At 36.0% G+C, this 24,867-nt stretch overlaps 1 protein-coding gene across 3 annotated transcripts in view; it reads right to left on the bottom strand.

Annotated features, from left to right (window-relative positions):
* The window catches only part of PLCE1 (phospholipase C epsilon 1), a 163,799-nt gene that overhangs the window by 110,173 nt on the left and 28,759 nt on the right, over positions 1-24,867 (bottom strand). The gene's annotated exons all lie outside the window — the stretch shown is intronic.

Here is a 24,867-nt window from a genome sequence, read left to right as displayed (position 1 = left end):
ACTATTCATAATGTATCAGCCTTCAGTTACCTCTTGTTTTATCACTTCATAGCAGCACAAAGAAAAAAAGTAGATATTCGGGCTCGTTACTGTGACAGAGCTTTGAGGTCTTCAATGTTCCCAGCCTATTTGCTTTTAACACAGTAAAGCTACAACACTGAACTACAAAAGCATCAGAGAGGTAAAACTCCTCCTGCTATGTAAGTGAAAATAGCACAAGCTATCACAGAGATACAGAGTTTGCGTTCATTAAGTATAACCAACACAACTTACTAATCATTAGAGCTTACTTACAAAAAAATAACATTATTATGTTATTTTTACAAGTAGGTACTTGGATTCCTCATTAAGCAACCTACACAATAAATTGCTTGGATCAATTCAAAAGCACTGTTCACAGTTTAAATCCCAAACACAGTACTTTACTGGAAGACTAGTCCAGTACACTTGAACGTTACACAATTTTCAAGGTTTTTTGACTATTTAAATGTACAACATATGTTTGAGAAAAGGAAAAAATTCTCTCGCTGTCACCACTATCGTGTAGTGAGCTGCCTCTAATTTCACATGCGTACGATGAGAAAGACAAAACAATATTTATAAAAACATACATAATAATAAAATGTCATTCTGATTGTATTTCTACTGAACATTTTTCTATTGCTTACACTGGGTGAAGTGACAGGTACAGAGTTTGCTTTCATTTATATTCTTACTGAATAGTCAAAAAACCAGATCTTATATATTCACTTTATGACTTCAACATAATTCACTAAAAAAATAGCAAGCTTTTTCTATAAATCCTTGCTGTACATGCAATATTTCTTCATCAATTTACAGTAACAGTGAGGTATTCACTGGGAGGTTTAATGCCAACTTCATTAATTGTATCTAAGTATTTTATCAAAACAACAAAGTAAGAAAAGAAAACCCTGTAATTATATTACTTTATTTATAGTTAGAACCCAAAACTAAGAAAACAAGTAGACAGAAGTTCATCCAAGTATTTTAACTTTAAGTACTAAAATTCTGTAAGTGCCCTTACAATCGGTTCAATACAGTAAGCTAGTAAACATTCACATGCAGTACGTCTAATTTAAATAAAAAGGAAACAACACAGACTTCTAGAAATTACTAATTGTTTACATCTGCAGGGTAAGTACTGACTGAAAAAGCAGCATGTTCCAGTAAGAAATATCCTGCTTAATATACAAAGAATATATTTTTCTGCAGCACTACATTCTTCTCTCTGAGGAAGAAAAGCCTTCCTGTTACTCCTGCAGTAAGAAACACTTTTTTATATTTTATATTACATGAACCATACCTTTTGCCTTTGTGTTTCACCATATCCATATCATACCAACTGGAAGGAAAAATGACAAAATGGTATAGGAATTGAAACAGACAGACACAAGCAGAAACTGCAAGTTAGCTTTCAGCAATACAAGATGACAGTCTGTTCTTGTCTACAGAGACTGCCTAAGAGCCTGGAGAGAAAAGTAGTACATTGCCAAATCTTAATCCCGCCGCTGCATTTCACATGGTGCTGCCTCACCTCTGTAGCTCCTGCAAGTCTACTTTTTCAACAGTCAGTGAAAATCTGTTCATTGTAAAAACTCCGTAAGCATTTTAGTTTAACCACAGACAGATAATAAAATCTGGAATATTTAATATTTAATTTTGCTGACATACTGGAGTTTGTGTTTACATTACTACAAATGAAATGATGTAATGCTAAATTTATTGGAAAGCACTTCCTTAGACTCCTGGTATGAATTTATAGAAAAAATATTTTATCATGTCAGCAATCAATTAATTTCGAAAATGTATTTATAAATTCAGAAAATAATGTCACTGGCATGATGTAAACTCATTTTAAGTAAAATAATTCTTCCCACATTAGATTTCTCACCTCTAAGCTACTAATAAAATTAAATTACTGCAGAAAATACACAGATCAATAGGAAAAAAAAAACTTTGAGCCAAATAATATAAAACCAAAATTATTTCTAATTACTGTCCTCTTGAAACAGTTCCCAAGCATACTGCTGAGTTTGCTGCACACTGCTGCAGATGCCTTTTTCTACTGACCCACCATATTTCTTCACAAGGGGGCACAACCGAGAAAGAAAAGGCCTGTTTCACAAGTAATTTTTGCAAACTAAAAATTCCGAGGGTGCCTGTATGCTACTTTAAGAGGGCCGCAGAGGAACTGGAAGGGGATGAATGAGATTTTTTCCTAGTGCAGGAACTGAAATAAGCAGCCTTGCAAATCCATTTTCTTTCAAAGTACAGATGAAGGAGCCACCATGGAAGCACTACAGCACACTGGGTGCCCTACACTCCACAGGAAGACTCCTTAAAGTGGGTCACACTTCAAATAAAATTGAATAAATTCGTACCTGGTAACCTGGGTAACTTTATCGCATAAGTGGGCCTTGTTAGTATCTAGCTTATACTCAAATACTGTTCTTGACCAACTTCATGTGTGTACAAACACTGACTGAAAAGGAATGATAGGTGAGAATAATGAGTCACAGCGGAAGAAGAAAAAAATAAAAAGAAATGTGTGATAAAGGTAGCAATGATAAAAGTAGGAAAGCCACTGAGTAGAAGAAACCATGAAGTAAATGTGACAGTTGCGTATCTTCTGTAAATATATTTTAAATAATACAACTCACCGCTTACTGTCTTAATTTAAAATACCTTCTCTTACGAGTTACGGAAAAATAACACAGAAGAAAAGCTATGAAAAGACATGCTACAGTTTGATGCTAGAGTGTTGGGAAAGTGAACAACATGCAAAACATTAAACTATCAATAAAACCTGATAGCTTCCTCCAGTGTCTCCTTACAATAATTGACAGCCAGCAACAAATACAGAAAAAGGGTCCACGGAGAGACCATTGTTTTTGACTTCTCCTATCCACAGAAAGTAGATATAATGGTTTCTGAAAAAAACTGTAAAAAATGTTTTAATAATACTTACCAGGAAATTTAACATGTCATCTAGTAAGTAATATAAAATAACAGGACACAGCTGAGTTTGATAAAAGGATTTTACAAAAATGCACAAAATCTTGTCATTACACACAAAGATCTGTACATTAAAGCCATTTTAAGTACTGTATTGTAATGCCAGAGCCTACAATTTTCTCACCGTTCCAGAATTGAAGCAAAGACTATTTCACATGCATGTTTTTGCTGAATAAGACCTTCTGGAATATATTGTATCTCTTTTTCTACAGAATCTTTACTTTTATTAAAAATAATGAAATATCATACAACAACTACCTACAGAGAACTGTTCTTTAGAAAAAATAATTTGTCTTTAATCACTGATTTTCTGGTATTGCCTTGATACTATAACACCTAGTTTGGTACCCAAAATTCCCTAATACCAATTTGCGGTTTATTTCTTCAAGTGCTGGAAGCCAGAAGAAATGTCTTACCTGTTATTGTCAGGGAAAATATACCCTTGCTTGACAAAGCATGACCACAGGATATTCTATGATATGGCTCTGTTCTCCTGTAAAGGATTTGTGTCTAGAAAACAACCCTTTTTCACAGTATCAATACTAACAGAAGTCTTTACATGGAAATCCCAAGCATGAGATGACAGGGCAAACACCTCTTCCACATACACCAATTTCATTACATTATTTGGAAATAGGGATTGATCAATGACGTTTGAGCAAAAGGGCAACAGAACAAGTACACTGGAAAGACAGCCTGTGTGGGTAATCAGTGAGATGAATAGCTGTAGTCTCTTTGCATACTTTACATCCAGTAATGAGCGTGTTTCTACGTAGAACAACAACACAGTAGCTACACACACTCTTGCTTTCTGTTTTCTAGCTACTGATTAACTCCGCTGAACAGCATCTGTCAAAATCAAAAATCTTTGGTAGAGATGTATCACATAAATATTTAAAGATACCTCTCCCACAGAAAACATGCTGGATATACTTCAGCCATGCTGAGGTTTGCCGCACAGATTAGCTCCTCAAAGAAATCCCCTATCATTATACATGTCTTGCAACTGCAAGTTACAAAAACCAGCTATTCTTCCTTAGCCGGCCTGCCAAATGTTTTACTGGAAACAGAGAGAAATGTCTACAGATGTTCTACCTGCTTATATTTAAAAAAATCAACATCTTACATGACAAATTTGTTCTTTCATTTCATTGAAACCACTTTCTTTATAATGGGTAGCCCCACTTTCACATGGGAGATACTAATGAAAAGATGCCCGCCCATCTTTACTAGAATCATTCCAGTCCCAGTGGCAGCTTCTATTTAAACTGTAAACTAGGGGAATAACAACCGTTCTGAATTAAGATAATTAGGGGAAATATAATAAAGTCCAGCTATGCAGTTTTAATTGCTTTTCTTAACTACAAGAGAATTTATTCCAGGATAAATTTGAAGTTTGTTGGTAAACATCCATAGTCATTTAGTTCATAAAGTAACGAAATTTACAAGTCTATGGACATTTTAAAGACGACAGTAATTATTCATAGGAAAATGGTTTTGAAAAAAGGTAATTGATAGGAAACACAACTAAAGTAATAAATAATGGGTTAAAAACATGCCATGGATTTAGCAAAGCACCTCTAAAATCTTTAGCTTTACCTATACATTATACACTGCTAAGGTTCACATTCTATCATGGCCACTACTTTATAACCGCTGCAAGAGTGCCCTTTGAAAATCTGTACAAAATACCTGAATGAAAGATATAATTTGAACTGAAAATCCCTAACTTCTGGAGTTCGTAATAAAATCTTCACTCTAAGTGCCTATGACCACATCATTATCCCAGCAGCGCGAACCCTGATACCATCTAGCACAGAAACTGCTTTACTCTTTTAAGCTTCTTTAATGTGCAGCATGATCCACTATGCAAAGAAATACTTCAAGACAGCCAATCTGTTCTTGGCAGTCCCGACAAAACAAAAACCTAACAGATTTGTTAAAACACAATTTAAGTGCACTTCTGGCAGATAAACAATTAAATTCTCCTTCCTCTTTGGGGACTTAGATTTGTGCAGAAGAACAAAACACTATCTAAATTCCATTTATAGTTTGGTAATGCTCTCTATCAGTTGAATTTAAGATCATCATGCCCCTATGGTCCTGAACACATTCTTTTCTACACCAACAGGCTTACTGATCCAACTAAATTCACAGAACCCTGAAGTTCCTACACACACACACACACACAAAAGGAAAGACTGGGAGAAGGAGGCTGACAAGTCTACGTCCCTTTAACTTTTCAGGCTTGAGCTGTTTCTGAGATCTTACCAGGAACTCCAAGGAGTTCCAATGATGTAGGACACAAGGTAACTGTTCATACACCTAAACCAGTCAGGAGTCAGGCACCAGTAAGACATCCTTGCTCTCTTTGTCTTAGCGCAGGGTTAGCAAGAAAACCAAATGCTTTTTTCCTGTCAAATACACTTTTCCTGTATTTTTCAGTGCCACAACATATGGAACTAATAGCGTAAGATTTACAAGAGATTCCACTCATCTGTGGAATCCTACAGATGAACAACATTGTTCCCTCCAACCCACATCAACAGCTTTTTTGTTATTTGTTGTTCTTCCAGTCCAAAGAAGAAAAGCTATGTTTTCTCAATAATGTCAAGGAACTTTAGGTAAACAAACCACTGCAAAATGCCTGAGGAATGACAGTTTAGAGTTTATTGTGCCAGCACGAGGCATAAATGGTGTGACCTGCTTTTGCAGAAGATCACATTCTCCCCACCTATAGGATTTTCCTAACAGAAAGGTGAAGGTGCACTATTACTCAGCTTTGCTCTCCTTCCAAAGAGAACCATCTCTGCAGAAGACTATACGACTTCTTAATTAAGAGCCAGTCAATTCTAAAATAGGTTTAATTTCACAGTGACCTCCTTTGACACTTCAAAGAGCAGAAAAATTGTGCTATGGCACGGAAGAAAAAGCTGTATTTCCTACAGATCATTAAATACGTATCTCATTAGCTTTTTAGTTCTCTGTATGAATGGAACTGGAGAGAGCACATACCTACAACACCCAACATACCCTCCTTGGTCTGCTTGTCAAGTCTGTCCCAAAGCAGAAAAACTCTGGTGTAACAAGTTCTCCCACATACCTTTCACTACATTTGTCTGTGTAGCTCTGCGCCAAAGGGCTTTAGCTTCGTAGACATTTTGGAACTTGTGTCTGTAGCAAGACATGCATTTGCAATATATTAACTACTGCAGTCCTTTCACTGAGAAGGTGTGAGCTACGTTTTGAACTACAGTAACTTACACTTTTTGTCACAAATATTCTGTATGATTTGATCCCAACCATCCCTGGAAAGCTTCTTCTTGGTGAAAGGAGAAACACATTCCCATGAAAAATTATTCCCTCCAAGAACATAAATGGGAACTCTCCAGCTCATAAAATTACTGGTAAGAAGGAAGGAAGGAAGACAAAAATTCAGGAGACCATTTTAGACTAATTCAGACAAACAAACTGAAGCCTAGCTTGTACTTTTTCTGCCTGACAAAGACCAACCAGAATGTCCACATTAAAGCCTTGCCAGAAAAATCCATCACTAAAGATCCTAACATTTTTCTTTCCTGTTTATTTCCTAATTTCTAAAGATTTTTGAAAAATTCTACTAGTACTGGGTAGGTGAACTTTTCTCTTACTTTCCAAAATACGCAGGAGGAGGGAAAACTATACCCCAAAATCAATACATGCTATTACTACAGTTTTACAGGATTTTATTGCACTCAGACAATGCAAAAATACCAGAACATGACTATAAGAAGGTATCTAGGAGGAAGTTTTACAGTCTGACAGTGGAAAACAGCATACAGTGATAGAACATTTTTTATCCATCCAAGGGTACTCTCCAAAAGTGCACATAGGGAACCAGTATCAAAGCCATAATATTCTTAAATATAAATGCTAACTTTCTATCAACCTAATTTGTATTCCTCCAAGTATGTGGTTTTTACTAAGCTGCTATTATTTGTGAACTTCAAAACTGGAGCTACTCAAATGATTTATTTTGGTCAGATCAGAAAACACAGCTACACGCTGCGTATAATAGTTAAGATTTTCATCTGATTCCACCTACTGGTAGGAAAATTGTTTTCTATAGCCATGACAATGGCACAAACAAGCAAAAATGCTTTGCCCAAAATCTTATTCAATTAGTAGAAAGTAAAATGGGCACTCAGGTTTTTCCAACAAGGAATCTGATATCCAAAATTCAAAAATCTGTAGTGAAGACTTTAAGGAGTGATATTGCAATGTTTTTTGAAATTGACAGGCTATATTGAGGCTTGAGTAACTTTTTGTAAACGTTTTGACTTTCAAGCCTAAACATGTTTGAAAGGCACAGCAGTGAAAACTGAACAAAAAATGAATTAATTTTAAATTTTTCTTTTACACGGTCTTATTTAGTGTTTGCACTGTTCCTTACATGAAAAAAATGCTTCTTTTCATCATTTTGCCAAGAGCAACTTTTTCATAAGTACAGATTTTTAATAAGTTTTTTATACATATATGTGAACACAGAGGACATTTTAAGCAAAAAACCAAAGCAAAACGAATAAATCATTTCTATTCAGATAATTTGCTCAGAGTAAATCTTCTTTTTGTTTATATTCATATAAACATAACTGTCATGACGTAAGACTATCAGAGAGAAAATACCCTCTCTGTTCAAGCCATATAAGCACAAAAAGCCAGGGAGGTTGGCTCCATGATGGGCAAACTCACCTCAGGGAAAGATTGTTCTGTCAGGTTTGTAGAAGAAAGTCAGCAAAACACCAAACCCCAACTTTAAAGCATTTTGTGAGGATTCTCAAGCTGGTAAAGCAGGGGGGAATCTCAGAAAAGTAAGATTTGACGTATACATCATGGATCTTAATTATTCTAAATAAACAGTGGGATCTAGACCAGATGACCTACATGACATGATAAAACCTGTGAAAGACCTAACTCTTCTGCTTGGTTCCATAGAGTGGAAAAAGACCTGCCTCCCTAACTGTGCTCTTAAGTTGGAAATGAAAACAGAATTTCTGCCCAGTCTTTCAAAGGAAGTGGAGGAGGGCTTCACCACAAATTGCCTGAAGGGAACCTTGAATACTTTTTAAATACCATAAAAACACTTCCCCTCCCCACCAAACATTAGGAAAACATATCTACACACAGCCCCTTGGCCTGTTTTGGGCCAGAATTCACTTATGTTTCTCCTTTGGCTGACCATCACTCTTATCAGTTTGGGAAAATTTTATTGATATAATATGGTAGAAGTCATTCAGAATTTCATGGGAAGACAACAGCAGTATGTGGAAAATGCTTAAAAAATTGACAGGAAAGGATCTTTTCAAAGCAACTTTAGACACCAGTACTCGTTGAACCTTTTGAAGTGCTGTGTGGTTTTTGAGGGTAAATAATTATATAAAACGTTTTATAAGTTTGATACATAGCATAAATTTGATGCAGTAAGATGCACAGCACAACCCGGATAATTTACTCCCAATGTAGCATACATATGCTTCTGAAAGAATATAGGACCATGTGAAGAGGTATAAACCTGTAGCCATTTTAGCAGTGCTCCACTGAATATGTGCTTCCTGACCAGTGAAACAGTTAAAAGGGGGCTGAGCTTTTACATGCTGCTCCTTCGTGAAATATTCAACAAGGGAAAGTTCCAAAGCTGCTTAGTTCAGAAAGAAGCTGTTATACTACAGTGCAAAAACATTTCAACTGTAATTTTTGCAAATAATGTGAACACTTGTTCTTCTGGAGTTTTAAACATTATTTATCTTGGAATGTTGAAAAATAAATTAGTTACAAGAAGAATAACAGCCATCAAGTCTGGAGTCACATATACTAAGTCTGTTGAATCTACTGTAAGTAAATTTACTGTCAGGAATAATCTTTTTAAATACTCCTAAAGCAGCCAGTTACTTCCAGTTATAAAACAAACCATGAATGTTTCCTTGTCCAATTAAATCTCCACCTTGTTTGTGCACCATGACTGAACTAATAAACCTTCAGAGCTGAGAACATGGTGCAGCACAGTGCAGATACCTGAGCTAGCTCTGTGAAATCAGGAGCATGTGGAAGCAATAGCATTACCTGTTTTTTCCACTGTGTTACATTTCAGCTCTCTCCTTGCCATTACACTACCTAATGGAACAATGACATAACATGGTGATGACAATTCCATTTCACACATGCATTGATTACAATGTATAAGAACAATTAATTCCTTTTCAGACTGTAAGCACAAGCTTGCTCTTATCTGGTCCAATCTGTAGTAAATAGCAGCATGAAAGACATTATGAAGTACTTTTTAAATTCTTTTCTAATATGCTAAAAGTTTAGAAAAAGTAAATTTAATATATTTGGTTTGATCAGTCTAAAGAAAAAGTGAGGGAGTTGCAGTATCAGTCTTTAGTAAATAACAGGATGTTAGATTCCTCCATGTCCACTGAAAAAGCAAAGAAAGAAAACAAAAAAACCCGTAGAAATTCTCTTAGCAGAATCAACACACTGATTGACTGCTTCACTTGTTATCCCACACTATCCTGAAATCATGCACCCATGCACCATTGTGTGAAAAGGAAAATACTTAATATTGGCCACAATCTTTACTGTATCTGCCTAACCTAGGTTTTTAAAATACCCAAGTTACTTCTACATTCACATCTACTAGCAATCTAACATTTTTAAAGCAAAATGGTACTTGATGAAACTGTGCCCCAAACAGCTGGCAAAAAGCAATTCTGACCTGCAGGAAAGGAACCTGAAAGCTGCTGTACAACATGAGCCCACAGGCTCTGAAAAGCTAATCCAGTCTTCACCTGCCACATCGGTGCAGCTGCAGAGCAATATCCAGTCTTCCTGCAAAGACCACGTCAAACAGATCATAGTCTGCAATAAGGCAAAGGCTTGAGAAAGGTGTGTCAGAGAATCTCTTTGACTAACTGGCACACATTTTTAAACCTTTAAAATTAATATTGGAAGTGGGGAAAATGGTTACATTTACATTTGGATTTTGGGGGTTTTCTTCCAAGCATCCAGTTCACTAAGTATACACCAAAGCCAAGTTTGGAATTCCATTTTGTCTTGAATTCAATTTTCAAAAATTTTTCCCCCTTTTACTCCTGACTAAAGAAATATCCACCAAGGCCAATTAAAAGTGATAATGCAGCACAAAACAGAAATGGATTTAAAATGTTAATAGAAGCTGCTTGTAAATATGTCAAATTACCAATACAACTGTAAGAATAATTATATCCACCAGATGGCATATGCCTCACATTTTGCTCCAAATACAGTCAAACTTCAGTGACATGGTGATCAAGACTTTCCCTGTTTCTTTTTCTTCTAATGTACAAATTCCACTAACAGTTTAGAATTTATTCAGTTTCAACAAATGAACAAATATGTGCTGTCATCAGGGTACAAAAAAAATGAATGAATTTCCACACTTACAATACCTATAGCCATCTAAAAACTGTTTTGAAACCTTAGCCTTTTCTCTCCTCGCAAGGAGATGCTAGTACAGTTCTACCAGGAAAGTTATACCTGTAAAACTATCCTTGCAGAGATTTGGGTCAGCATAAATATAGTATAAGGATTGTTCTACCACTATAGTTTGCCCAGGTTCTCTAATGAAGTTATATTGTCAAAAGGACTGCAGGAAGACAAAGATTTTATCATTATTAGATATTCCCAGTTACTTATTACCTGAATATATATGTATGCGTGTGCACATATGTATGTAAAGCAGGTCTAACTGGAAATCAGTGATGATAGTTATATGGAAATTGCAATCAAACAGAAAGGAACCTTGTCAACACTTTCAGAGAGCGTTTCAGTGGAATTAAGGCTAAAATTTTCAAATTGGACTCCTAAAAATCAAGCCTGTAAATCTCTAAGACTTCTAAATGTTGCTGGTCTGATTATGAGAAGTACAAGGTGTTCACCGTCTCTACAACCATGATAGGTTTATCCAGTAGACTAATAATGAATTTTTGGTGTCTAATTTCAATGCCTGTATTTAAAAATTTTGGCTATAACTTTTTCTGAATAGTACCTGAAAGTGTGAATTCTACTTCAAAAAAAGTACAATGAGAATTACTGTATAAACGAAGCACCACTTATTTCTCACATCATCTCTTTCCGGTTTTGGGGGATCAGCTCTGATCAAGACTAGTTCAAACCTCCATGCTTTCTTTGACTGACATCAGTCAGATCATTTGCATCTGTCGACGATATTCAGCTAAGACAAAAGGCACCATATTAGACATCCATCACGTCAACAGCTGGTTGGACAGTAGCAACTTGCAAAAATTAACAAACAGGCCAGTCTTTGAACCAGGGATCTACAAAGTCTCATGGTTCTACAGCCATCTGATCCACGCAAGTCCTATGATCAAACTTGACTCAGGCAAGAAACACGGAATTTCTTTTACACCTTTCATTCTTCCCTAGGTCTTGTCTTAATAAATGCAGAGGATCAACAGCTGGACCACATGTGTTAATAGGCATACTAATAAGGAGATCCTCTAACTACAGAAAACCAGATGACAGAGAAAATAAAATAACATTCTTCAGTAAGTATATGTTTTGTGCTAGAGAAAAACTGATATCAGGTGCTTGCTTACACACATTAAAAACTAGAAAGTTACAAAACTTAAAACTGCAGAATGTACAGTGGCAACAACACACTCTCATCTTACAAAAAGAGTGGTTTCAAATTTCCAGTTAATAACACATCAGTGCTTAATCTATTTTTAATTTTATGGACCTTTCTTCTTGGGAAAAAAATCATAATGAAGCAACTAGCTAGAAGAAAATGAATATGGTTTTGAATGTTACACAATAAAGATTGATCTATTCTAGACAAATACACCTCCCAAATTATTTCTTTTCCCACAATGGTAACCTTGAAAATTCATTAAGAAGTTTTTTCCCAGTCTTAAGGGGTCTTAAACGCTTCAGTGTCTTAACATTTTGGCCTAACAACATAGCAAGGCTTTTTTTCAAAATAAGTATCTGGAAAATTTGAACTTGTTTTACTATTCTGCAGGCATGCTGTGTGCCATCTAGCCCCTGCTCACCTAGCAGCTGCAGCTGCTTCAGATCCCTGCTACAGCTGTGGGATTCCCTCCCAAGCAGCAGAAGCTAACACAGGCACAAGGAACACAGACAGAAGCTCTAGGATGTGATTCAGGACAAGCCTAATGAGATACGCTGCTCCGTTATGGTAATAGGAGGAATAGCATTTCCTCTCCCCGCCCCCCTTCAAATCTGGACATAAAATAGCAGATGTGGAGGGGTGTGCAAGTCCCCGAGATAATCCTGCCCAGGTCAGCAAGGTTTCAGCAAACCACAGCTTTAGTGGGGCTGGACCCTGGGCTTCAACACCCTCAGGCACTCACAATGCTGAAAGAAACAAGCATGCCTGACAAGAGAACCATAGCGAAAAAGGCAGCAGTTTAAAATCTGAAGTTATCTATACTGCAGGCTGTAGGGCAGACGAGAGACAGGCAATGGAACAGGATAATATGGACATGACTGGGACACAGGCATTAGTTAGACTACAAGATGATGATACAGTGCTTATGAGGCTTTTCATTTTAAATATAATTTTAAAAAATAAGTTAATGTCAACTTTTCTTCTGTTCTCCAAAAAACAAAACCAACTTACGGTCTACATTGTCTCAGATATGGGGCAACATAACATTTATCAACAGAACATGAAACAATCTCATCTCAGTCAAAGACTACAAAATTTGATCCAGACAAATCCTAACTCAGCCATGGGTTTCCAAGCTGTAGTGCACATACCATTAATGATCCACAAATCCCACTTAAGCAACCAAACAACTCTTCTTGCATGTGCACATGCTAAGTAGTGCTGCTACCATGATAACGGCAAGATACGAGCAAGATAAATTTGGGAGCTCTGCCCCTCCTCTAGGAGAGAGGTGGAAGTCCAAATGTCTCCGGAAAGCACGGAGACTCAAGATACCAAGAGGAGTGTTGAATTTTCTGATATGCCTCATCTTAAGTCTTCTAAGAAACTCTGTTATTCTAAGCTTTCCAAAATTAATTTCATTCCATTTCATTATTTAATTTCATTTGTTGCCCAGGTAAGAATTTGAAACTGGATTTTTATCAAACCTAAGACTCAATAACTCTGCCTGCAGATCTGAATTTTTAAAACTAACAACAAATTTTAAAAAAGCATGTTATTTTCATCAGATATGTTCCATAGCAGAAATATTCCTGGGAAAAAAAACCAAACTATAAAACACCATCTAATTAAAAACCCAAGAAGCTAGCAAAATAGCCCAACTGCAGAGCCTTGCCACACCAAGCCTTGCCAGAGTGCCTCAGTTCATAACAGTTTAGAAATTGAAGGATGACTAATGATCTCTCTCTAAACGCTATTAATTTCCTGCATATTTCTACTTGAAAGTGCAACCTTTGTACATAACCATCATGATATTACTAGCACTGCTTTACATATGTCTTGGTTCCACAGAAAAACAAACCCTTTAGTTCTGGTTAGGTTTGGAAATAAGATTTTGTTGTTCTTTTTGGCTCTACATTTTTAAAGTCCCCAAACTCAAGGGACTCTTTGTCAACTATCTCTTTTATTTTCCTTCCAAGTTTTTCATAGAACACTGGCTCCTTTTCATTAGCTCTTTCAGTAAACTACCTTTCATATCTCATTAGCAAATTCTGCACAGTACTGCTAAATCAATTTCCACTTCTTTTACTTAATGAAAAAGATTTTTTTTCATTTTTTGTTCTCTTGGATGCACTGAGTCACAACCACATGGGTATATCCTGTGAATCTCCTTTCATCTTGGCTGTGGATTTCCTTGTGTTTCTTTGCAGAGTGGAAAAATTTAAATTAAGCAAGGATCAGAGGAATCTGGTCATTAATGCCTAATATAAATACTAATTAGCAAATACTTCCTTTTTCCTGATGAATACAGTAGCAAAAAAGTTACAATTGTACTATTCTCTATGATAGTTCAATGAAATGGACATTTAACTTTAGCCAAAAACACCAGCTCCTTTGGAAAGCCAGTTTCAGTCTAAAAGTATAATAGTACAACCATGTGCATGCATATCAACCATCCAATGTGAAGGTTAGATGCAGTTTACCAACCTTCACAGGAAAAAAAAAATAATCCCCCAAAAGAACATGGAAAGGAAGACGACCAAAAAAGGCTAAAACCAAAATGTAATAGCTATGAATGGTAATGATGCCACATGTCAATTTGTATGAGCTGAAAGCAGCTGGACAGACGTAGGGCTAATAGAAGCAGCAGTGCCCATTAAGACCCCACAGTTGCATGAAGAAGGAACCTCAGCCTTAACTATTAGACTTGGCTGCAGAGTAGACTGTAAATACTATGCAAAATTATTATCTAGTAGTAGACAACTAAAGGAAAATATATTGGGAAGTCTTTTCTCTATATAAAAGACCGAAGGATAAAGGAGGCTCCATAAAGACCACCTAGGAACAGTAAGCAAGCTGAGGGTAACTTCAAATATGGCTCTAGGGAACAAGAACAGGCAGCTGCTGACAGGCTCGAAGTAAAAAGAGGCAAATTAGTTAGGAGGAGTTATGAAAAAACAGTTTTCAAGGGGAGGAAGACACAACACTCCCCCCAACTCCCCCTCACAGAATTTAATGAGAATCCCCATGGAGAATTTCAAGGTCAGGAAGCCTAGAAAGAGAAAGCAGATCTTGGGAGTAATCTGCCACAAGGAACCTGGAGACAAGGAGCCTGGAAAAGCCACAGGGAACGAAGACAGCAAGCCACAGGGGTGAGTCTTTTTCAAATGGCAACAGCTGGACAGTTCCCAGAGGTAAACGTTATTAAGGCTGGCATTTATAGAAGTCTGCAGGGCCCTAAAAATGGTGTGGGATAAGGCCTATAAATGGGTAAAGATAAAAAATAGTTGAGGGATACAGCACAGTGTCCAGGGGAGCAAATGCATGCTCTAAGGTTCTGGAGCTGGGACCTTCCACAGCTCCAGACCACAGACAAAGCCCCAGCTCTTCCTCTGCTACTTGGTGGTAAGAAACTCAGTGACCCAAGAGGCAAGGAACATTCAAATCCTCAGTCTAGGGAGGATCACTGGCCATGGGACTCGACCGTCATACTATCAACCATCTCTGACTGTCTGCTTTTCTATCCTGCCAGAAGGTGCTGACTAAATGTAAATATAAATGACCACTTAGGTCACAGCGGGGTCTAAAGCAGAGCAAGTAACGGGTGATGCTGAATGCCACAGAACAGCCTGCTACACCAGGACAAAAAAATGGGGCAACAAGTGATCCTCCCACAGTCCTACATGGTGACGACCTCAGTTCTGAAGACAAGAGGGCAATATTTTCATCACTCTCTACATAAACACCTTCTGGGTTATTAAATAACTCATGTAAAGGACCTGAAGATAGATGTCTGAAGCCAGGACAAAATGCAGCTGCTACCTGTGTCAATGTGGGGTAAAGTTCCTCATGAGCAAAAAGAAGCAAAGTGCAAGGCACAAGCCAGGCCTGACAGGTAATATACCAACTCTTCCCCATCTTCCCCTGTAAATCTACCCTACCCTGCTTTAATCTGCAAGAATACATACACAAACTCAGTTCTAAAATTCCAAAATAGTTCACAGAATTACAAAACTGAACATATCCTCTAAACAAATCAGTCCAAAAACTCGGGAGGAGGTTGAACAGGACAAGTATGATGCAATGGCCAGGTCATTATGTAGATCATAGATCAGATAAATCAAAATACTCTCATATGAACACAAAAACTTGGAACTGCTTGAAAAATTCTGTCACACACACCCAAATTCCCCACATAAAGCTTCACCCTGGTGTTTCCGATACTGGATTAATTTTCCTGTATCAAATAAGCTCCCTGTGTAGCAAAAGCTTTATAATCTGAGGCATCTAGGTACAGCAAACAATACTTCTTCTTCTGAATTTCACCATAACTTTACTTGTAATGGTGTCCAACTTATTTTAGTTTTCTTTCATTTTATAAAGGTAATTTTAAATCTGGAATAAACCATTGATGCATTTATCTCCTCAGCTGCTGAACCACTGGGAGGAAAAACAGGAAACAGCTGGTCAAAGCTAAAGTATGAGAAATGTGTCCAAAAAAAAAAAACAACAAAAAAACCACCACACTCAAAACTGATCATCATTTATAAAGGCTGGACTTGCAGTTTTTCAAAATCAATGGCAAAGAAACACTATGCCATGATTCACAAATGCCTACTAAAGGTGAAGCCCTGAACAACTTTGTTGCTCAAAAGCAGCATTCAAATTATTATAAAAGTCCATCTCCAATCTATCTGTTGGTTAGCGGGGGAAAAAAAAGAAACAAAACTCCTCTATTTCTGGACTGCCAGAGAATACAAATATTAAAACACTGCTGTTTTAAATATGATCCATGTTATATTTCATGCTTGTTGATAGCCTCAACCTGTTGAGTGACTTGGTGTTAATTAGACCAAAGCTTCCTTTATGCTGATGGCAAATCATTAGATGACAATGAAATGTTCACACAGCAAAAGATTCTGCACTCCTGTAGTTCTCCCTGACTGTATTTTAAGTAAGGTAAATTTCAAATGGACAGGTAGGTAAGACAGATTAAAAGTTAATTGCATAAAAGGGAAATATTCTGAATGTTCATGAGACTATTTCTTTCCTTTAAAATATCTAAATTTACATGCACAACCCACCTAATGAAATTCCAACACTGTAGACAACAGACAGGAAGTCCAATGTTTGGGTTCTCATGGCAACCACAATATGCTTATATAAAATATCTTACATATGCACAGGGTCAGAACTATAACAGCCTCAAGTCTGTAGCATGATGCTCTACGTCTGCAAATTTACTCAAGATAAATTCCTAATCTCAAACAGAGAAGACTGATCACAGTTTTCTCTCAGGGGCCTTTTTCTTGATCCAAGTCACAATCACATTTAGAACAATTCTCCACAACTCAGCTACATTCCTACATTTTTGCTGAAAGGTAGATTATTCAGAATTATCATCCAGACCTTTATTCAGCCTAGAAGTATTTCAGTGTGATTTGCTACACACATTAAAAAGAAAACTGTTCTTTTTTTTTTTTTTTGCTCTTATGCATTAACTCTAGAATTCCCAAATATTAACAGTTGGAACTGGTAAGAAAATGTTTCCCTTTTTCCAGGGAGGAGGGGAACTCTATTCTGCAGACTACAGTGCAGCACACAGCTACTAAGCCTTCTGAGATAAAAGAAAACTTAGCCACAGCATACAGAGTGTGTTTGGGAGATGTTTTATCTTCTCCAAAACCTGAGTGAGCTCACTAACAACTAACTGCCTCTAAGTCTAGAACAGATGAGATCATTACTTGTTTGTAAAACAGCAAGGACAGGACAACCGATTCCAGCCCACAAGTAGGGCTTTCGAGCAGCGTGGTAAGACAAACAGTAAATAACAGCATGTGCAACTGAAGGGTACTGAAGGAAGTTTTATATGTCAAGTTAATGATCCCACCTGAATTATTTTACAATGCATTATACATACTTACATAGACAATATTTTTACTTTAAAACTGTAAGTGTGGCATATGTCTATTAAAACATTTAAACATTTCACGTAAAATTATGGTTCCCATGAAGCCCATAGCTCTATTTTGCACAAACTTTTTTTCTCCTCCCTCCAAACAACATTATCTCAATAGGAGATGTTAAATAGATTACAGCATGACCAGGATTTCACCCATTCTCTAATACCTGAAGGGAATTCTTAAACACTTTAAGAACTAAGACTGCAGCAACATGAAATTAGAGCAGCTAATAATACATCTTCATTTTGCCCACACTTTACTAATGAAGGTCTGTATCTGTTGGGATTTCTTGAAAACAATTTTTACAGTGTCAGGAGAGTAAAATAATCATGAATAAGAATCACTTTTAATCATCTTAAAAGAAGTTCACATTATTTTACTGTGGATTCAAAGCCCAAATGGCAGCAACAGTCAACAGGCATCACCAGTTACTGGAAAAGCTAAGGGGAAAAAAAATAATATATTTTCACAAGAGCTGATTAGATTATTCAGAGTCCTACAACAAATGCACATGCTGATTTCAAGATAAAAACAAACTTTTTCATTACTGTTGCGTCTTTCCATACTGACAGCAAACTTATCTGTATTTATCTAGCTTTGAGTATTTGCTACATTAAGGAAATCTTAAGTTTTTACAATAAATGTTATTCCAGAGACAGAGTGAGTCTTCTGAACTTCATAAAAATGGGAAGACAAAAACATTACCCATAAGAAAGAATGATTACAAGCCAATCCAACATATTTTTTTCTCTCATACTCAGCTAGGGCACTGATGAGTGCATCTCAAAAGTAAGTATTCAACCTCTATTATATCTGGTTACAGTTCAAGATATCAAAAAAAATGATACTTTCACACAATTTGCAGGACAATATGAGCACTGCCTGAAATAAGTGTTTTGCAGTTAAGTAACAGCTTCTAACGATGTAATTTTCTAGTGAAATTATTAGAAGAATTAAAAAAAAAAAAAAGTGGTTACAAACGCCAGGGCTGAATGTTTGTGTTTCCAGTGCTGCCCCACTTCCGACATTCCTGATGAAAGCTGTATGCTGTCACACTGCCCTGAGTCACACCGCTTCCAACTGCTGCACTGATGTAATTAGCTTTGGTCGGTGTGGGAGTACCCTCAGAGCTCTCCCCGGTCCCCTGATACTCCAGCTTATATGTACTTGGACAGTACCTAACAGCTGTATTATGTTCAACTGTTATTCCTTCTTTTAAGCTGTCACCAGTCTGTATTTTCAAGCAAAATTATGTGACCAGATCATAACCGCACTATATCAAATCACTTTTCACAGAGAAACCAAATCACCTCACATCTCAAGGAGGATGCCTTAGATACTGTGACAGGTCTAATTTTACAATACAGATTTTTCCTGTAGATCCTTCTTTAAGTTTCATAAGATACATGCCTACCAATTATTGTCCAAGCTTATTCTGCTTTAGAAAATTTTCCTTTTAAAAGATCCTGAAAAACTGTAGAAAAGCAAGATAAATTAAAATGTATATGAAATCTCATAAATTCAGATTTTAATTATTCACTCACCAACAGCGGAATCTTTATACAGCACATTTTTTTATTCACTCATAACAGCATAAACAACCCAAACTCTTCAACAGTTCATACAGGTAATGAAGATAACTTAGTTTCAGCTGAGAAAGAATTTAGAAGAGTATCCAACTCTAACACTCTAAAATGAACTTTTTAATGTGCTGCAGGGAGATTTTCTAAAACAGATCTTCATGCTTCTTTACAGTTAATGACCAGTCACTAGAAGGAAAGTCAGAAAATGTGGAAAAACTGAAGGCATAATACATTGCTCTTGCCAAGACTCCCACACTATTGGCTCCAAATACCTAAGTTTGCTCACAGCTAAAACTTATTGTTCATAATTTGGCCCTAAATTGTTAAAGCTATAAGGCAACTACAAAATAATACCAACTATTAAGAGATTTATCTCTAACTCTATCACACCTTATGGTAATAAAACTGAATACTACCACAGACAGAGGGTAAATTTTCTATTTTTAAAGCTAGGCTTTAAAACTGGAGTAACTTAACCCAAAGCAAATACAAGTATAGAGCTTCATTTAACAAAGTTCAATTTATTTGTACAGCACTTACTGAAGGGAAAACATAATTTCATGCCTATTTGGCTTCTCTTTCATTTCCCTGATTTTCTTCCAAATAGTCAATTTTGCTCACAAACTTTTTTGTTCAAAACAGAAGACTGCAACTCTTAAGCAAAAAAACAAGAAACACAGAGTTCAGGTAGAACAAACAACAGCCCATGTTTACCTACTAACTACGTTAACATATTAATATAAAACTTTACATCTAAAAACATGATAACATTAGTAACAGGCAAAATACTCATGCACAGTTGGAGCAGAATGTCAACCACTTGGAGATTATTTGCTTTATTTTCCTGTGATTTCTGTCCTGTAAATTCTGTTCTGTACATTGGACCAGAAATTTTATTTCAAAATGGAAACACAAAAACGATCTCAAACCCCGAATCTGTCTGCAATCCACAATATAGAATCAAAACCATCTCTTTTTTTTTTTTTTAATAAAAATAGAAGTATAGCATAAACTTTAGCATAAAGAGCAGTGCTACATTTTAGGTAAGAATGCAAAACTGTGAGGGAAGACACTAAAAGTCCATTTAAAGAATCCCATCTTTATAAATAGGGAGCAAGAAGGAAAAACTGTGTGAAAAATCACGTAATTCTAACAAAAAGATGGTATCACAGCAAATCTAGACCTGCAATTTCTATGGAAACAAAAAGAACCAAGAAGTGAAAGCCTATAAAAGTTTTATTTTTTAGACTGCTTAGTGGGTTGTGAATCTCACAGAGTTTGGCAGAATAATTTCACTAATGAGACCGTTATTCCCAGGTGATTTCATGTGGCCACTCCAACAAGCTTTGCATCTGTTCTACTAAATCAGATCAGTCATCGGAGTGAAACACAGGGCATCCACAAGGACTCTTAGGCTTCTTATTGTTTTCATTAGAACAGAGCGCAAGTCAGATGCTTTCAAGATTTTGTTTCACTTCTTAAGAATCAACATAGGCATCTTCATTACATAAATTATGTTTTGAATACATTGGGTATCTTCCAAGACACTACTAGATAACAAAGAGGGTTATTTTTTTTATTCATTCTGACAAAATATTGACAAGGAAATATTGACCTGACACCCGAGAAAAGCAACCAAAAAATGTTCTTCTGAACATACACCATTGCTAACACTTCCCTTGTTCATAAACATGTTCGCATTTCACATGAAGTGCTCCTGTATTTAGTTAGTGCAACTGGTTGTTGAAACAGTCAAACCAGGCGTTATTTCCATGACGGACAGCGAAATACTCAATCTGTCTATACTTTCAGAAATGCCAGAAGAGCGTGCAATGACACTGACTAAAGTTACTGACACACCTCTGGTGGCGAGCAGGGCAGCAAGGGGAGGAAACCAAGCTCTCTATAGGTTCAGAACAAAAATTAGCATTTACAAAATGTTCATATTTATTAGAAACTAATAATAAATTCTAAACCAAAACAAGATTCAAATACTATCTATTAAACAGGGAACTACTTGTGCCTGCCTCTGTTTCTTTATTATCCAAGATGATTATTTTAGATATTACATTAATAAAACAGGATAGGAAATTTTTTTACCTCCACACCTTTTTGTCTCTTTAACTCCTTAACAGACGCCACCAGCTGACTATAGGCTCAACTTCATGAAAATAAAAAAATCTTAACACAAGATTCCTCATATTAGCCATGCATAATCAAAAATCCTTCATTACATTTATTTGACACATAAATCATAAAAACACCATGAACACTACATGGAAAAAATACCTGATGCTAACAAATGCTGAACTAGTATACTAAATCATTAAATTAACTATGAAACACTCCTACAAGGAAATCTATAATAAAATCATTATTCTACCTGGAAACACGTGTGGGGGCAATTAAGCTTTTTTTAATTGTTGCCTTATTAGTGTTTGGCATTTCAGTAGCACCTTATGGAGAGCGGAAGACATATTAGTGTGCTAACTTCTATCTGAGCAGTTAAGCAAGCCAGCAGAATTCTTCCTTCTTAAAGCTCAAACTACCAGCATCAGGAATGTAATGACACAGCAAAGATGGTACTGGCACCTACAAAATAAGTTTAACTAAAGAATTCAGCTATTATGCATTGCAACGATGTTGTTGCAGCTGTCACCTGGAGATCATGAGGTCACTTACCTGGATTGAGAGAATCGCCCCATGGCTGTCTAGTGAGCTGCTCAAATGTATTATCTTAAGTCAGTGGTGGACCTGGCTACATTTGTTATAGTACATTACCACAACCACCACATCAGGAAAAAACAGAAGTGTACTTCAGCACTATTAAATAACATCTCACAGACACAGATGCTTCAGTGATTCCAGAAACTGACTTTTGTCATTAGTCAGATTGCTAATATGATGCAGCTGAGCTGAAGTAAAGCCAACACCAAAGCTTACACCCTCATTATTTATTTCTATGGCAAATTCTTTGCATTTGCAACATCTTTAATAAGTACTAATGTGAAGGACTTGAACTGTTCCAACATGGACAAGCAAATTTCTCATGAGCAGATAAAACAATCATGTTACATACACACATCTGATAAGGGTAAGTACTGCACTGTATGCAGCTGCAAGATTTACATGCAGAATTAGAAAAAATATTCAACTTTAAAATCTTCTCTCTTCATACAACACATACATTAAATCCAGAGCAGAGGAGCCTAAATGTGCACATAAAATATCTATAGAAAATAATCATATACTACATTAAAAAAATATATAATTTCATGTATTTTCTGTATAATGCAAAGCCTCAGTCCCACCTTCCTCTGCAGGAAAAAATAAAAAATTATGCGGCAAGACAAAAGTTCAGTGCCTTTCCTTTACTAGCACTAGAATTTTTATGTAAGGGATAGGCACAAATCAGACCCACATTTTCCTACTTAAAACATAAAGGTCTCTATTGTTCCATGTTACACCAGTACTGCTATGAAAACTTAATTTCTCCAACTTTTTTTCCCCTTGAAGAACAGAACTACTGTTCACTTAGCTGTTCCAAACAGAATGCATGCTCAAAGGGTGAGATAAGGGGAAAGAAAGAACAAATTACCACATTCATTTAGTACTTTCTCCTTCTTCCTTTGATTATTAGCATGAAAGCTTCCTACAAGTGCTCATAATTCATTAAATTATTTTAACCAAATGCATATGTTTAACTCAGTGGATGTGACAAATATGTGGACCTGTTGATTTCTATGGCTGTGTAAAAACCATCTATAATAATAATATAAGCCATAAGCACATAGCGATATTAATGCAAAAATAGTATTTGACACTAAAATAGCAGAAAAATAATGCTATGAATGCTTGATGTATATTATACATTAAAAAAAAATCAATAAGAAGAAAAAATACTTGTAGTCACCATTTGGAAGAAGAAAGACTTAAATTCAGGCAGTTTTAAGCTTTTTCTGACCATGAGAAAACATTCTGCACATGGTAATTACACAGAAGGTTTTACTGCGTCTGTATCTTTTGTTCACTTGTAGACAGAACTTTTCCTATTTAAATAATTATTCAGGGAGTACTTATTACATTTATTTCTGATTTTCTATACACACTACACAAAAAAGTCCTTCAAACTAAAGCACTCACACCCCAAAACGCTATACATTCAGTATTATGCAGCAGTGGTGGAAAGTGGTAAAACAGGCATGCGTGTTAAAACCTAAGGAACTCAAGTCAAACTGGAAATGCCCCATAAGTAACCTAAATACATCTTTTCCTTTTCAGACCTATATAAATGAAAATTATGCTAGACCTCAGCTACAAAACATTCTCCCTTCTCCCCCAAAAAAAGCCTGTCATGAAAATACAAATGTACTGAGCAGGTATCGTGTTAGGTAAATGTATGGCTCATGTTCATCCCTTCATGGGAACGTGATCATGCAGCACATGTGCTGTAATTCCACTGATTAGGATAGTGAATATCACAGGAACAAACAGCACTACAAACCTCTGTAACAGAAACCTGACATACACATGTTCATAGAACTCTTCAATCAATTATTTAAGTGGAAAAAATACTAGTTTCTAGGACATGAGGGTATTACTGGAGGGCACAATTGTCATTGAGCCCCTGCTCCACCAAGTCCACTCTTCTGTTATCACTGACAAAATTTTATATAATTCATTTCATCAATTTTACAGCTGGACTCTATGATCGTAAAGGTCTTTTCCAACCTAAATGATTCTGTGATTCTGTACAAGTAAGTTTTCCTCTATTTCAGTCCTGTTGATCTCAACTGTTGCAGAGTCTGAACACTAGCTGCTAGAAATTTTTTCCTGTTTTCAACCTAGATTTATTCAGGACAAGTTTATAAACATAGCTTATCTGACCACACTCTACCTTGGTTATTTTCCCTTCCCTAGAGCTTACTCACACATTTAAACAGAGAAAAATCACACCTTCATTTTTTGCTAAGCTCAGTAAAACTCTTCTCTTACTCTTCTTGAAGAGTTTCTCTTGCTGCGATCATTCTGCTGGCCTTTCTTTCCCAGTAGTAATACTTCAGCTGAAGCCTTGACAATCAGGGGTCAAAATCTTCTAGAGATTCCATCAACAACTACTTAATTTCTACCATTACAGAAAATCTTTTACTGCTTAAAATAATTTCTTAAGGATATGTGATGGCTTTCTTAAAATAATTTATGCATTCATGTTTTCATTCTAAACTTAGACTTTTCCTTATTATCTAATTTAAGAGAATACAAATAAGGGCAATATCAGCACATTAATATACATTATTCAACTAATACTTTTTTTATTATTTGCAGATGTAGAAGAATTAGCAACGTAACTTGGGGAAAATACTATGCTTTCTTTCTCAGTGCAACAAAATTTTTCACTGTGATCTAATACTGCCACTTACCATTTTATACAACATATCCCATGGAATTATTATATCATTAATATATCCATTAAATGTTTATATACACATGTGCCATATATATAGTCAACTATGTATATCTATTATATATATGTCTATTTTACATATATATGCATAAATATAAATGCATATTATATAAATTTCCTATTCAAAACATTAATACCTATTAAAAGTGT

This window comes from Falco biarmicus, chromosome 9 (assembly GCF_023638135.1).
Source record: "Falco biarmicus isolate bFalBia1 chromosome 9, bFalBia1.pri, whole genome shotgun sequence".
Classification (NCBI taxonomy): Eukaryota; Metazoa; Chordata; class Aves; order Falconiformes; family Falconidae; genus Falco; species Falco biarmicus.
The sequence above is the reverse complement of the archived record's forward strand: the minus strand, read 5'-3'. Positions and strand labels throughout refer to the sequence as shown.